At 45.6% G+C, this 14444-nt stretch overlaps 1 pseudogene; it reads right to left on the bottom strand.

Moving 5' to 3' along the window:
* Positions 1 to 3572: 3572 nt before the first annotated feature.
* LOC107112054 overlaps positions 3573 to 14444 on the bottom strand; it is a 17830-nt pseudogene continuing 6958 nt past the window's right edge.

Genomic DNA, 14444 nt, shown 5'->3' with positions numbered 1-14444 from the left:
GGGTGTGGCTGGATAACCACACTTCTGGTAACATGGGGGTGCGTCCTAATGTACTAATGAGCTGTGCTGGTAGGGGTGTGGCCTAATATGCTAATGAGTTCCTGCTGGGCTTTTTCTACAAAAAGAGCCCTGCCTCTCCCAATTCCCAGAAGCACAGGAACTGTGTGGAGTAATAGCCATTAGTAATATTTGAACACCCACCAGTTCAGCCTTGCATGGTGTTCACCAGGCGCAATCAAGCAGTATATCTGTTGACGGTTAGTTCAGCAGTTTCCAATCCATTTCTATCTATTTGGCACAAACAGGCTAGGTGCAACCAACAGAAATGGATGACCAGCTGCCCTGACCTGGATAGCCCAGGCAAGCCTGATCTTGTCAGATCTCAGAAGCTAAGTAGGGACGACCCTAGCAAATAATTGGAAGGGAGACCTCCAAGGAATACCAGGGTTCAGGACGCAGAGGCAGGCTATCAAGCCACTTTTCTGAAAAACATCCAAGCCCCCAGTAGGGGTTGCCAGAAGCCGCCATGACTTCCAGGCATGCAAGGACATATTTATTTATCATATTTATTATTTAATTAATTTATTTAATTTATAACCCGCTTTCCCTGAAACTGGCTCACAGCCAGTGACAGCATGTTATAAATATACAATTAAAAGGGCCCCAAGCTCTTCATAGGGAAAGTTTTCCAACCCTTTTATCATCCTAGTTGCCCTTTTCTGCACTTCTCCCAATGCTATAATATCCTTTTTGAGGTGTGGGTGACCAGAACTGTACACAGTACTCTCCAACCTTTGTTACGCCCCAGACTTCCTAGGACACAGTAATATTTCCAGGCGCGGGGGGGGGAGTGTTCATTAGAAGCCCCCTTCCAGCACAGATAGGAGTTTCTGATCTACATCCCCCTTTACTGGAAAAAATGGCTGTGTCCAAGTACACCTGGGACACCACAAAGTTGGAGCTCAGCAGCGGGCTTCTGATCTCCAACCAGCCTTGCTAGTAAGACACAGTGTTTTTTCCCCCCGAGGTAGTGGAGGTTCAGGAGCCCACTTCTACCTGAGCTGGGAGTAGGCTTGTGATTCCCCCAGTCAATTTGGAGTGGGGAAGACAGAAGTGATGGACACCCAAAATTTACAACGTTGGAGCCTCGCAGTAGGTAGAACAGAAGCCAACTGCTTCTTTCCTACCACTCCAAGTTACTCCCTGCGTCCCAGCTTTGCAGGGACGGAGAGAAGCTTGGGGGATCAAAAGAACAGAAGCAGAATCCCAGCTGATATCAGCTATGGTCAGCTTCTGGTCTTCCTGTCTAAACGTCCTCCTGGGTCCTTGCAAGGTGAGGAGTCAGAGAGAAGCTGGAGATGCAACTTCTGTTCAGTAGCTATTCGAGTTGTTCGAACAGCCACTATGGCTGTTCGAGACCCACCACGGTCGAGGTGAGCTCTTGACCCTAGCCCTAGCTCCCGCCCACCCAGTGGTTCGAAAGCTGATGTAATTAAAAAATGCAAGTAGATAAATGGGTACCCACCCTTAGAAGGGTGGGGGGCACCCTCCTCCATGAGGTGTGTGGATGGCAACGGCGGCGGCGGAAATGGTGGAACACCAGCGGCTGAGGCGACGTGGCGGCGGCAGCAAGCAGCAGCAGCGACAGACCGGAGGAGTGATCCCTGGTGGCCAGAGGCGGGAAACAACAAGCAGCTGCCGTGGAGCAAGAGGCGCAGTGGCGCCATCCTCAAAGCGCGGCGGAGCCTGAGGGAGGTAAGCCGGGCCGAAGGAGGGCGTCAACTCCGTGCCGGATTCAAGCGCCAGGAGAAACAACAGCCGGTGAACCTCCGGGAACGAAGCCAGAAGCCAAAGAACATCAGCCTCCACCAGGGTGCTGGTAGGCTGCCCCATCCCCCTTCCAGAATGTGGCCGTAGTTAAGGATAAAATCGTGATTAGCACTCCTCAAATGTGAACCGCCCAGAGACCCCCACGGGGGTTAGGGTGGTATACCAAGTCGAATAATAAATAAATAAATAAATAAATACATAAATAAATAAAAAATGCAAGCCGAATCTATCCAGTGATTGGCTTCCCTGTGTTCTGGACAGCTGTACATTCAGCTGTCAAACACATTCACTGTGAAATTTTCAGCATCTCTAATAACCATGAAGGGGCTGCGGTGGCTCAGTGGTTAAGATGCTATACTGCAGAGCAGAAGGGTCGGTAGCTCAGCAGTTCGAGACACGAGTGTGCTGCATGACGGAGTGAGCTCCCGTCTCTAGTTCCAGCTCCTGCCAACCTAGCAATTCGAAAGCAAGACATTGCAAGTAGATAAACAGGTACCACTTCGGTGGGAAGTTAACAGCATTCCATGCGCCTCAGCGTTTAGTCATGCTGGCCTCATGACCATGGAAACGTCTTTGGACAGTGCTGGCTCTTCGGCTTGGAAACAGAGATGAGCACCGCACCTTAAAGTTAGATTCAACTGGCTTTCAAGCAAGGGGAACCTTTACCTTAATAACCATGAAGGTTAGCGGGCTGAAGTGAAGAGGTGAGCTCTGTTCAAGTGTTTTATATGCCTCCCATCAGGTATGTGCCTATTGTGAAATACTGTTATTGTCTCTAAGTATAGGTACAACTTTTTGATGTTCATTCTAACTTTGCTTTGCAGTAAGATTGAGTAGTTCAAACCACAGAGCTAGTCAAGGCTGGAACAACAGTAAAATCTTTGTTTTCATATTTCTTTACCAACAATTCAAGTTCAAAATAAGATCATGAGGAGAAAAATACATATTGCAGAAAAAACACTTTCATATTTCTGTCATGAGAACATAAGAACATAAGAGAAGTCATGTTGGATCAGGCCAATGGCTATCCAGCCCAACACTCTGTGTCACACAATGGCCAAAACCCAGGTGCCATCAGGAGGTCCACCAGTGGGGCCAGAACTCCAGAAGCCCTTCCACTGTTGCCCCACAAGTACCAAGAATACAGCGCATCATTGCCACTGTTGTTTGAGAAACCAGAAGCAGTAAACAGTGTGATGCCATTTCTAAGGAAACCTGTGACAAAAGTCCACCAGTTTCATTATATAGTGATGCACAAAAGAATACATGGACATAAATCTAACTTCAAAGCTATAGCTTTTACTTGAAAATAATTCCAGTTTGCCAAAGGTTCCAGTACCCCCTCAAATGCAACTTTCTCGTTTTTCCCTTCTCTCTTCCTGGCCATTTCTTTTTCTGTGCTTAATTACTTACTCCTTAATTACTTACTTAATTACTTACTCACTGTGGCCAGAGCATTCCTGAATTGATCCTTAGTTATGTGTTCTTGTTCAAGGGGTTGGGTACATGAGTATTGATGTGTTTTTGTTTGGAAGCAAGTGTTCATTAATTCTCTTTTCCTTTTTTAATGCAATTGTACTTCATAGGAGAAGTTGTAGAATTTCAACTTTACAGATCATCTCATTACATTTTTATACAAAAGAACCACATTAGGAATATTGCTTATTTCAACATGGGAAATACTGCCATTTCTCATTAATGTGTGATATGAAATGATACAAAAATGTTCTCGGAGCAGAAAATATTAGCAGGGGTTAAACAAAGAACTACTGTTTCTGTGGCAAAGTTTCTGTGTTCTGCAATGAAAATACGAGCTGAGACAACTTCAAGCACATAATTTACTCAGATTCTAACCTTTTAACTGTAGGTATCTTAAGACGAGTGATGTAGACAGGGGTTTTATGTAGTTAATTAATTTTATATTAGTGTTTTTATCTGTTTTACTCTGCTTCTGAATGGCCTGTGGGCTGTAATAAAGACCAAACTGAACTGACACTGTGAATGTGCTGGGAATACAGTGAATTTTAAATCAGAGGGAATTATTTTCACAGCAGAAAAAAGTATATTCCCCATTTTATTTGTACACATATATACTGTTCATGGGGGCTAATGCCTAGGTACTTTCTGTATGGTCTGAGTGTCAGACAATGCAATCTTCTGCAGGGTTATTTCAATCTAGGTCTATAGAAAACAATGGGTTTTCACTGGAGTAATATTGCATAGGATTATACTGTACAGCCGGCATAAAATCACTGATGGGATAGAAAGTGGAATGAAATCAAATGGAATAATCCATTCCCTTAGTTTTCTTTATCCTTGTATCCAACAACGGCATCAAATTTAAGTTCATTCAGCCTCCACAAAGCAGCAACAGCACGAGCCGGAAGGAACCTTGAACAAAAATGAAGACATCATGATCTTATTAGGGTAGCCCTTATCTGGAACAAACATTCCAAAACAATAAGGAACCAACTAAACACAATGTTGGCTAAAATCATAAGAAGTAGAAGAACAACAGTTGGATTTTTATTGTCAGATTTTATCGTTCAACAAACTTACCTGTCCAGCATTACACCGACTTTCAGAAGTGGCGGAACAAAAATCATTCTCTGGTTGGTTAGTATCCCTTCCATTACTTGCTTTGCAACTTCTTCTGGCTCCAAAGGCGGCATCAGTCTGAAGAAACAAACGTTACAACAGCCGGAACTGATAAATTTTTCCTTCTGTTCGGAGCAGCCTTCTGTGTAAGCAAGAGTCTGAGAGGGTAGAGACATTACTGAACAGTCAGGGATTTCTGCATTTGAATGTCATGACAAACCACAGTCAGTACTAATCACATTTAACAAACTGGTCGAAAAAGGATTTGAGAATCCCAGGTTAGTGTGGCTGCCAGCCCCCCCCCCCCAGCCACCAATGGGGGATCAGGGTAGCAGTGCCAGTTCCAGATTGGGAAACTCCTAGAGATTTGGAGTTGGAGCCTAGGGAGGACAGGGACCTCAATGGGGTACAATGTCATCAAGTCCACACACACACCCCTAAAACATCCATTTTCTCCAGGGGAGCTGATCTCTGTAGTCTGGAGATGAGCTGTAATTGTGGGGGATCCCCAGGTCCCACCTGGAGGCTGGCATCCCTACAGGTTAGCAACTATCAAAGAGCAATAGTTTGTTTATGGAGCCTACATTCAGAAAGCACATTGAGATTTGGGGGGCACTTTGAAACCCCCCTTCCGTGAAACACCCAGAAATGCCAAAAGATGGTTCAAACCTCATCTTTTATTGTTCGTTAGCTGTACAGTGAACGTAGGCTGACGGCTAACTATACCCAAGCCTGTTTCTTGGGTCTGTGTCCCCAAAGCCACCCATCAACTCCACTTGTGGCCCAGCCATGACTTGGGAAGTCTGCAGAGCAAGGGGGTAGGATGCACATCCAGGCAGGTCATCATACATATTAAACCGTGGCTTAATGAGACAGTCGTTTATCATGACTGGAGCTGCGGTGGCTCAAGTGGTTAAGATGCTGAACTGCAGGCTGTGGAAGGTCGGTAGTTCAGCAGTTCGAGACCCGAGTGTGCCGCATGACGGAGTGAGCTCCGGTCTCTGGTTCCAGCTCCTGCCAACCTAGCAGTTCGAAAGCAAGAAATTGCAAGTAGATAAATAGGTACCACTTCGGTGGGAAGGTAACAGCATTCCGTGCGCCTTGGCGTCTAGTCACGCTGGCCACATGACCACGGAAACGTCTTCAGACAGCGCTGGCTCTTCGGCTTTGAACCGGAGATGAGCACCACAACCCTAGAGTCGGATTCGACTGGCTTTCGAGCAAAGGGAAACCTTTACCTTTACCCTAGTTTGTCATGACTCTAAAATCCAGCCAGAGGGCCATTTTTAAGGAAGGGTTTTCAAAGCGTTGACATCCTGCCTTCTATATACATTACCTAGCAGATGGATTTTTGACAAAGCCGCTGTTTATGAACATAGGACAGACACACGAAGTCTGGACCCCGTTCTTTTTCAGCGCAGTCAATTCCTGCGTCAGAGCTCTGTGAAAGCCGACAGTAGCAAATTTGCTTGAGCTACAAGAAATTTCAGACATGGTTGAGAGTTTGCATAATATTTGTCATGGTTAGTAATTGATTCCTCCATTACCCCATACCTAAACAGGCGTATATTTACAAGCAGCTGTTCACTAAGCTCCTTTGGCCAGAGGCCGATATATGGAATGAGTATGTGCATTATGAGATTGGAGCAATGTAAGATTGCTTCACCCCCTGCACAAGCAGCTGTTCACTAAGCTCCTTTGGCCAGAGGCCGATATATGGAATGAGTATGTGCATTATGAGATTGGAGCAATGTAAGATTGCTTCACCCCCTGCCCACATCTTTTGATTTGATATACATTTGCATCCCATCTTTTGAAAACCTTTACAGCTGCAGATATTGAGAAAAAGGTGGTGGTTCTAGGTAATCAGGGACGCCCTCTTCAGTTCAGCGATCCATGTGCAGATCCTTGCTCAGAGTCATGTGATTTAACCATGAGGTAGCAGAACAACCCAAAGCAGCTTGCTCTGAACTGTATCAATTTCCAGTATGCACAATTACAGTTTGGATTGCAGATTTATAATGAGATATGGCCAGTGCCCTGACCTGGATAGCCCAGGCTAGCCCAATAATGTCAGATCTTGGAAACGTAGCAGGGTCAACCCTGGTTAGGACCAATGTTCCCTCTAAGCTGTGGAGTCTTCTGAGCAAAAATCCTACTTTGTGAGCTACTGGCATTAAAGTTCTGAGCGAGTGATTTGGCTTCTGCATCAATTAGTTTGCTCTGGAGCCATCCCTTCCTGAGCAAAGACAAAAATGGGTGAGCCGGAGGCTAAAATATGGTGAGCTGACTCACACTAACTCAGCTTAGAGGGAACACTGGTTAGGACTTGGTCGGGAGAGCACCAAGGAAGTCCAAGGTTGCTACACTTGGGCCCCTGCCACACGGCAGGGGAAAAGCCTCTAAAAGCACGGCTTTTAAAAGCCGCGCCAAAGTTGAGACGCTGCGGCGGGATCCCATGGATCCCCTGGCCGCGGCGCCTTTTCTCCCCGGCACGATCAGATGCTACACAGAGGCAGGCAATGGCAAACCACCTCTCCTTGACTCTTGCCTTGAAAACCCTATGGGGTCACTATCAGTCAGCTGCAATTTGATGCCGCTTTTCACCACCACCAAACACCAGTGGCAAGAGCTTTTGCCTGGGCTTCAGACCTCTGTTTCTTCAAACTACAGATTTATAGGCTGCCTGATATGGACGGGCCAAGCTAGCCCAAGCGTGTCCTTACTTGGATAGCCCAGGCTAGCCTGATCTCATCAGATCTCGGAAGCTAAGCAGGGTCATCAGCCCTGGGATGGGAGAACACCAAGAAATTCCAGGGTCACTATGCAGAGGCAGGCAATGGCAAACCATCTCTGTTAGTCTCTGGTCCTTGCTAAGATTCTGATAAGGAAAAGGAAAGGGTTTTTTGGGGGGGGGTTGCTGTATTGTTGGAAAGCTAGCTTATAGTATAGCCTAATTGCAAGGAAAAATAAAAGTACAAAAACCCAGCCGTGTCTCCTACAGTTGGAAGAATATCCAGGGCTTTTTTTGTAGAAAAAGCCCAGCAGGAACTCATTAGCATAATTGGCCACACTCAACAGCAGAAACGTATTAGCATATTAGGCCACACCCCTGACAGCACAGCTCATTAGCATATGAGGCCACACCCCTGTGTTACCAGAAGTGTGCTCATCCAGCCACACCCACCTTTTGCTTCTTATTCTGTTTACCTTGTTTGTTGTCAAAAAACCTGGGCTTTTTTTGTAGCAGGAACTCCTTTGCATGTTAGGCCACACACCCATAATGTAGCCAATCCTAATGATTTTCTGCTGCTGGGTGTGGCCTATTATGGTAATGAGTCCCTGCTGGGCGTGGCCAACTCAGGAGCCAGCCGGAACTCCATTCCTGTGCGTTCCTGCCCAAAAATAGCCCTGCATCTCACTGATAGGGAAGGTCACTGCCATACGCACCAATAAGTCACAAGAAAAGGAGCCACTATGTGACCACCGGCAGATGCCACAGTGACAATGTGGCCATGGTTGTTCCTCATCATGGCTGGCAGGAAGGCTTTTGAAGTCTGAAAGAGAATGAAAAGAAGGAGATGAGCTTTCTGCAGAAGTCAGCTGTTTCTTAGAGTCATAAAAAACATAAGAACAGAAGAACTGGAAAATAATTTGTGTCTAAGCCAGTTTCCAACGTCCTGTCATATGAGTGACTGAGAAGCAGAACCCAGGGTGAAGGGATGCAGATGAAGAGCTGGGGTTATGTACAGCCCTGTCCTCTCACCTGTATGTTTCCAGCCTGGACAACGCAGGATAAATAAATAATATTTGTTTGGTGTACTGGGATCCCCAGAATCCCTCAACGCATCTCACATTGCAATCACATCACATCCAGAAATGACATTATGATGTTTCAGGATGCTAAGGCTGGGTTACGCTTCTCTAGCAGAAGGAATGTTGAGAGAAGAGAGACTTAAAAACAGCAGCTGAAAAATGACAGTTGGGGGTTAGCAGACAGAGAAGCTGACCACTTAAGGGTGAGGTGAAAAAGGATTTTTCTGACTGAGGGGAACTGTGTAGAAGAGTTGCTGGAAACAGGTGGAAAATAGTAAATTTGTAACTAAAGGATCCCAGATGTAGGAATAGAGCCTCAGCTCAAAAGTTCAATGGAAGTGAAACATAGTTTCTTATACTTTCTTTAGTGTTTTGTTTATATCATAAATAAAAGCTTTTTTGCTTGATTAACCCTGTGGACTGCATGTCTGAGGGAAAGAACCACACAACCACACACACAATTTAATACCTCAGCTTATAGTTCTATTATAGGATATGAACGAAGGGTGGCAGCAAGTGATTGGAGCAGCGTTTGTGCCCCAACCCCAATAGCTCTGTGTGAGTGAGGGCTGATTATTAAAGGAGGTTGTGCTACCGCGTCCATGGATGTCTCTGGGAGTGAGAGAGAGGACCTGAGGCATGAGATGGTCATGACTCCCTGCAGAGTTTGAAAGAGACAAGAAGGGTGTTGTAGTGTGATGTCCTTATCTATGTATAACCCATACCCTGAATAAGAGAGGTTGTAGAGGGTGGTACTCTGTAAATGGAAAAGGTGCATCACATAAATTGGTGGCAGGGTGGGATACAGTGATCTCTATTTACCTCACATATAAGTAGAAGAAGAAGAAGAGATTGGATTTATACCCCGCCCTTCACTACCCAAAGGAGTCTCAGAGCGGCTTACAAACTCCTTCCCCTTCCCCTCCCCACAACAGACACCCTGTGAGGTAGGTGGGGCTGAGAGAGCTCTTGACAGAAACTGCTCTTTTTCAAGAACAGCTCTTATCAGAACTGTGGCTTGCCCAAGGTCATTCAGCCAGGTGCAAGTGGAGGAGTGGGGAATCAAACCCGGTTCTCCCAGATTAGAGTCCGCGCACTTAACCACTACACCAAACTGGAACTTAGCACAATTCCAACTGAGACAAAGGGATCAGCTGAATATAGCAGAAACACAACAAGATGACAAGTTGCAGTCCTTAAAAGAGGGGGCTAATTGTAACGAAAGTCAGACACCATTTTGCTTGCTTGTTTTAAAAGGTTGCTTGAATTTCTTTGGTTCAGGCTTCAAGCCTGGTAAGGCCCCAAATGCCTCACAGTGTGTGCCGAGAGAAGCTAAAAGGTGCATGGAATTTTCCCTAGAGGCAAAGATAAGAAGACGCTCAGTGTCCTTGAGTGCTTACAGCTGCCTGTGAGCAATTAGCCAATTAGTGCATTCCAGAATACTTAGCACCTGTGTGTGGGGAGTATCAAACCCTTACAGTTGTATTTAGGTTTTGATTCTATCAGCTCACAAATAAGTATTATGGACTATCATGGTTGCCCTGGTAATGAGTCAAAGTTGACATCACTTTGCTGGTCTGTGAGTGGTCAAAGGCCGAGGCTACTCAGAGACCTCAGTTCCTATAAAGTAAGCTTCTAGTCAGTGGCTACTAGGATTGCTGGGGTATTGGGCCTAGCTTGGTCAATACTCTGAAGCAACCCCACTATTTGGCATCATGCTTTGATTCCACTCGGATGGGCTATGTGTTTGGACTATCTTTGTCATCTTGGACTCTTGTACTTTTGAACCTGGAACAGGTAACCTTTGCAACTGCTTGTAAGTATTAGCTATTGCTGGTGAAGCTTAGTGTTTGTTATTTTTCCTTCACTGCCCTTGTGTTTTAATTAAACTTGCACAATTACTTAATAAAGTACTTATATTTTTACTTTGTCGTGATTTTGGACTTCTTGAACCTCAAAGGCTAAATCTATTGCCTTGGAGCGTAAGCTGTTACTACTACCAAACTTTTGTCTTAGCTCAGTCTGTGGTTTACTCTGCAAGACTGACCTTTGTGTTAAGTTCCAGAGCCAGCCTGGAGACTTTGGTCATTTTTCTCCAGACCTGTTGGGAACCCAGAAATGACCTGGTGGCAGACTACCTTGTATTCTGGAGGGATTATTTAGAATTCCTTCAGTATTTTTGTAAAAGTGCTTTGTGATCTGTTCTTTGAACAACGGCTCTGCAGCCGGAGGGGTCAGCCGGCCGTTACGCTAATATAAACCCTTCAGCTCTCACACCTGAACATCCTGTGAAGATGACTGCGAAACAGCATATTACATCAAAAGTCTCTTGAGAAAAGATGGAATACTGCAGTTAAACCTCATGAGCGGTTAGTGGTGCCACAAAAACCTGGAAATGACTTGCAGAAGGTGGCAAACACTAGTTCTTTCAGTGGTCATCACCATGTGCAGTCAGTTAGGCTAGGAGATAACTAATAACTAAAAATCACCAAAGGGGCTTCATAGCTGAGCAGCATTTGAAACTGGTTCTCTTTAGTTGATCTGGTACTCAAGCCACCACATGAGGGGTTATGGTTGCCAACCTCCAGGTAGGGCCTGGAGATATACTGGAATTACAACTGATCTGCAGACCACAGAGATCTGTTCTCCAGGAGAAAGTGGCTGCTTCAGAGGGTAAAGCCTATGGCATATTGCTCTGCTGAGGTCACTCCCCTTCCCAAATTCTGCCCTCACCAGGCTTTACTCCCACATCTCCAGGAATTTCCCAACCTATGATGGATGGGGGAATTTTTTTCTATCCTGGGGCCCCATCTGTGTCTCCGCCAAGTTTCAGAAGCTGACAGAGATAGTACTTGAAACGAGAAGAGTCAACACCTCACTTGTAGCCAATGTTCCCTCTAAGCTGTGGAGTCTTGTGAGCAAAACTTCTACTTTGTGAGCTACTGGCATTAAAGTTGTGAGCAAGGGATTTGACTGTCCTTCCTGAGCTAAGACAAAAATGTGTGAGCCAGAGGCTAAAAACTGTGAGCTAGCTCACAGTAACTCAGTTTAGAGGGAACACTGCTTGTAGCCCTCAAAAGTGGAGACCCACATGCGCCCCCTTCTCGCTTACAATGCAGTTAAGCAGAGGTCATATTCCTGATATATATTCTCTGTATGCCAATTTGATCTGAGCATCAAACTATAGGAGATGGAACAGCAAGAGAAGCCAGCAATTTCTTTTTACAATTGACCTTTTCCATCCTCCACCTTTTTCATTGTTCTCTTTAATCATGTAGCCTGGATTATTCTCATTAAATTGCTCTCTAGGTATTTTACCATTTTTCATCAGACCTTTAAGCCGAATTCTTTTGAAACGTAGGCTGATGAAGTTCAGCTCTGTAAAAATACCACGACTATTATCAGATCGGATAATGGATTTAAAACAGTGGCATTGTTCCCAAGGGGCCATTTTGGGTGTGGCGCAGCCTTTCCAATTCTCCAGCTAATGTTCATCTTAATTAAAGTCTTATACCTACCAAGGAAAGCGAGACTACGCCTACTCTTTCATATCTCCCCTCATCTTTATGCTCACAATTCATACAGTCTGCAGAACAGAAAAGCATACTGGCACCTGTACCAAACTTGAATTAAACTCACAAGACCCTCATTTTAAATGTGGGTTCTGGGAATTTCAGAACAAACGCAACTGCCAGGCAATCCTTGTTGTATCTTGTGTTGTCAAGTCACAAGTGACTTATGGTGACCCTGTAGGGTATGTTTGTTTGTTTATTACAGTCCTCAGGCCAGCATACAGTTTAATCAGACCTAAAATACCATAATAAGGCCCCTGCCACACGGGAGGAAAAAGCACCGGCAAAGTGCAGCTTTTTAAAGCCGCACCAAAAGAGAGACGCGGCGGCAGGATCACATAGATCCCCTGAGCCGCCGCGCACTTCCTCCCCAGCACAATCAGATGCCAAGGGGGGGGGAAGCCACTGAAAGGGGAGTGAGGCAACTGAACTGCGCATATGTGCGCATGCACAGTTCGGCCGAGAGCTTGGATTGCTCCGGACGACGGGCGCGGTGGCGATCCCACGGCCGCGCTTGATGTGGCGTTCTCGGTAAGTCCTCCTCTGGGGGTGGTTGTTTTTTACTGCGGGTTTTTGGCCTGAAGGGCTGGATCGGGGATGGGTGCGCACCGCTTCCCAGATGTTGCAGTGAGATTGCGCCCATTTGCTGCGCCCCCAATCCGTCCCTCTCCCGGGCCAAAACCTTCCGTGTGACCGGGGCCGAAGTTATACTTTGTTATACTGGAAACAAGAATTTTATGTTGAATTAAATACTGGCTGTGCCATGCTGAGTTGCAGGCCTGCCAAGGAGGGTGGGAGATCAACCGATAGACCTGAATCATGCAGGAGATCCAGTATGCAGGGGTCATGGTCAGAACTGCCCAGATAATCCCCGATAGATAATTAGATGGCAGAACTTCTGCCATGATGAGTCAGTGTAAGGGTTACAGGGGCTTAGAACCATAGGAAGAGAAACAGTTCACTCCTAACTCTTCACTGACAACAGGGCACGTAAAATGGTGCTATACTTATAAATCTTGGTATTCATACCCTCCTTCGATGATTTCTGAGTAGCCCAGAACAGCACTAGGTGTCCCATGCTTGGTCAGTGAGAAAACCTTACAGATGGCTTGAATGCTTATAAAACATCTCAACCAGTGTTCCCTCTAAGCTGAGTTAGTGTGAGCTAGCTCACAGTTTTTTAGCCTCCAGCTCACACATTTTTGTCTTAGCTCAGGAAGGATGGCTCCAGAGCAAACTGATTTATGCAGTATCCAAATGCCTCGCTCACAACTTTAATGCCAGCGGCTCACAAAGTAGAATTTTTGCTCACAAGACTCCGCAGCTTAGAGGGAACATTGATCTCAACATATTAATTTCATTAATCTAGCAGTTCAAAGTCTGTCTGAAGTAGGTGTTTTCCACTGGTAATGTACTTGGCAATACCTGCATGAATAATTCTAGGTTGCAAGGGGGACACAAATATATGTGAGCCCCCAGTGCCTTTCTTTCAATGACTATCTGTGCCATAAACCCAATTTTGTTTAAGCAGGCCTAATCAATTTTGAAACTGTTAGAATGTCTGAGAGATGTGTATGTGTGACTCTTACTTTCTCTGTCAACCTTAAGTCTGCTGAAAGTTACCATGGGCCCCAGAAAAGACTTACCTGGCTCTCACATTACCAAATTGTTATGTCCGTGGACTGCCACTAGGGGTCTGCGGCCTCAGTCCTTAGCTTGGTTCCAAACACAATAGGGACCAAGGATCCTAGACCACCCTGAATCCTCCAATAGGACCTTGGAGGGAAATTCAAACACCCAATGGAACTGTGGGTGTGCCCGGGTGGAGTGTATATAGTTAGCCCTTGCCAGGTCGTGTGTGTTCTCTTGTTGTAAAGTACAATAAAAGTGTCTAGTTAGCATGTCTTGTGTCGTAGTGTTGAGAAATGGACTAATTTATGGTTTTATATCAGCTACACACACAACACATGGACTGTGCACACATCTGTACACCATGGGCCAAAGGAAGCTGTTTGCATCAACTACTGTGAGAGATTTCACATAGGGAACACTTGCCTGCATTTTATGTTAATGTAGCTTGCACACATTCAGCACAAAGCCTTATGTGAGCAGAACGACCAAGAAGGAGAAATTCCCCCAATGCTAAAGAGACGAGATGTCACGCAGGACACGGACTTGATCTGCATCTGAATTGACATTTCCTGTTGATGGTATCTTGTCAGCCTGGTAAAGCCAAGATTCATCAGCACAACAAAGAGATGTCCTGAAGCTGAGACTTCACACCTGGCCAGATGGTATTCCATGAGATAGAGTGTAGAGTTTCAAATATCGCCCCACCCATAGAAGAGCTGCCCCTTTCTACATGCACCAATGGGGAACAGCTATGGGATGGACTTGTAAGTAGGTGGGATTGCAGTTTGGCAAGGTGCCACCCACCTGGAGATTCAACTATAAAACGCAAAGACCATGCATTAAGGGTTTTGCTAGCCACATTCTACCATCAACGCAAAGACCATGCTTCAGGCTAGCCACCTCTCCTCTCATCAACTCCTTTGTACTTTGAATTCCTTTCTTGCTATGCAACAGTCCTTTCTGTCTATTATGGATCTCTTTGGACTGCAGCCAAAG

This window comes from Gekko japonicus, unplaced genomic scaffold, assembly GCF_001447785.1.
Source record: "Gekko japonicus isolate JY-2015 unplaced genomic scaffold, Gekko_japonicus_V1.1 scaffold4121, whole genome shotgun sequence".
Classification (NCBI taxonomy): Eukaryota; Metazoa; Chordata; class Lepidosauria; order Squamata; family Gekkonidae; genus Gekko; species Gekko japonicus.
Note: the sequence above shows the minus strand (reverse complement) of the source record. Positions and strands in the feature narration are given on the sequence as shown.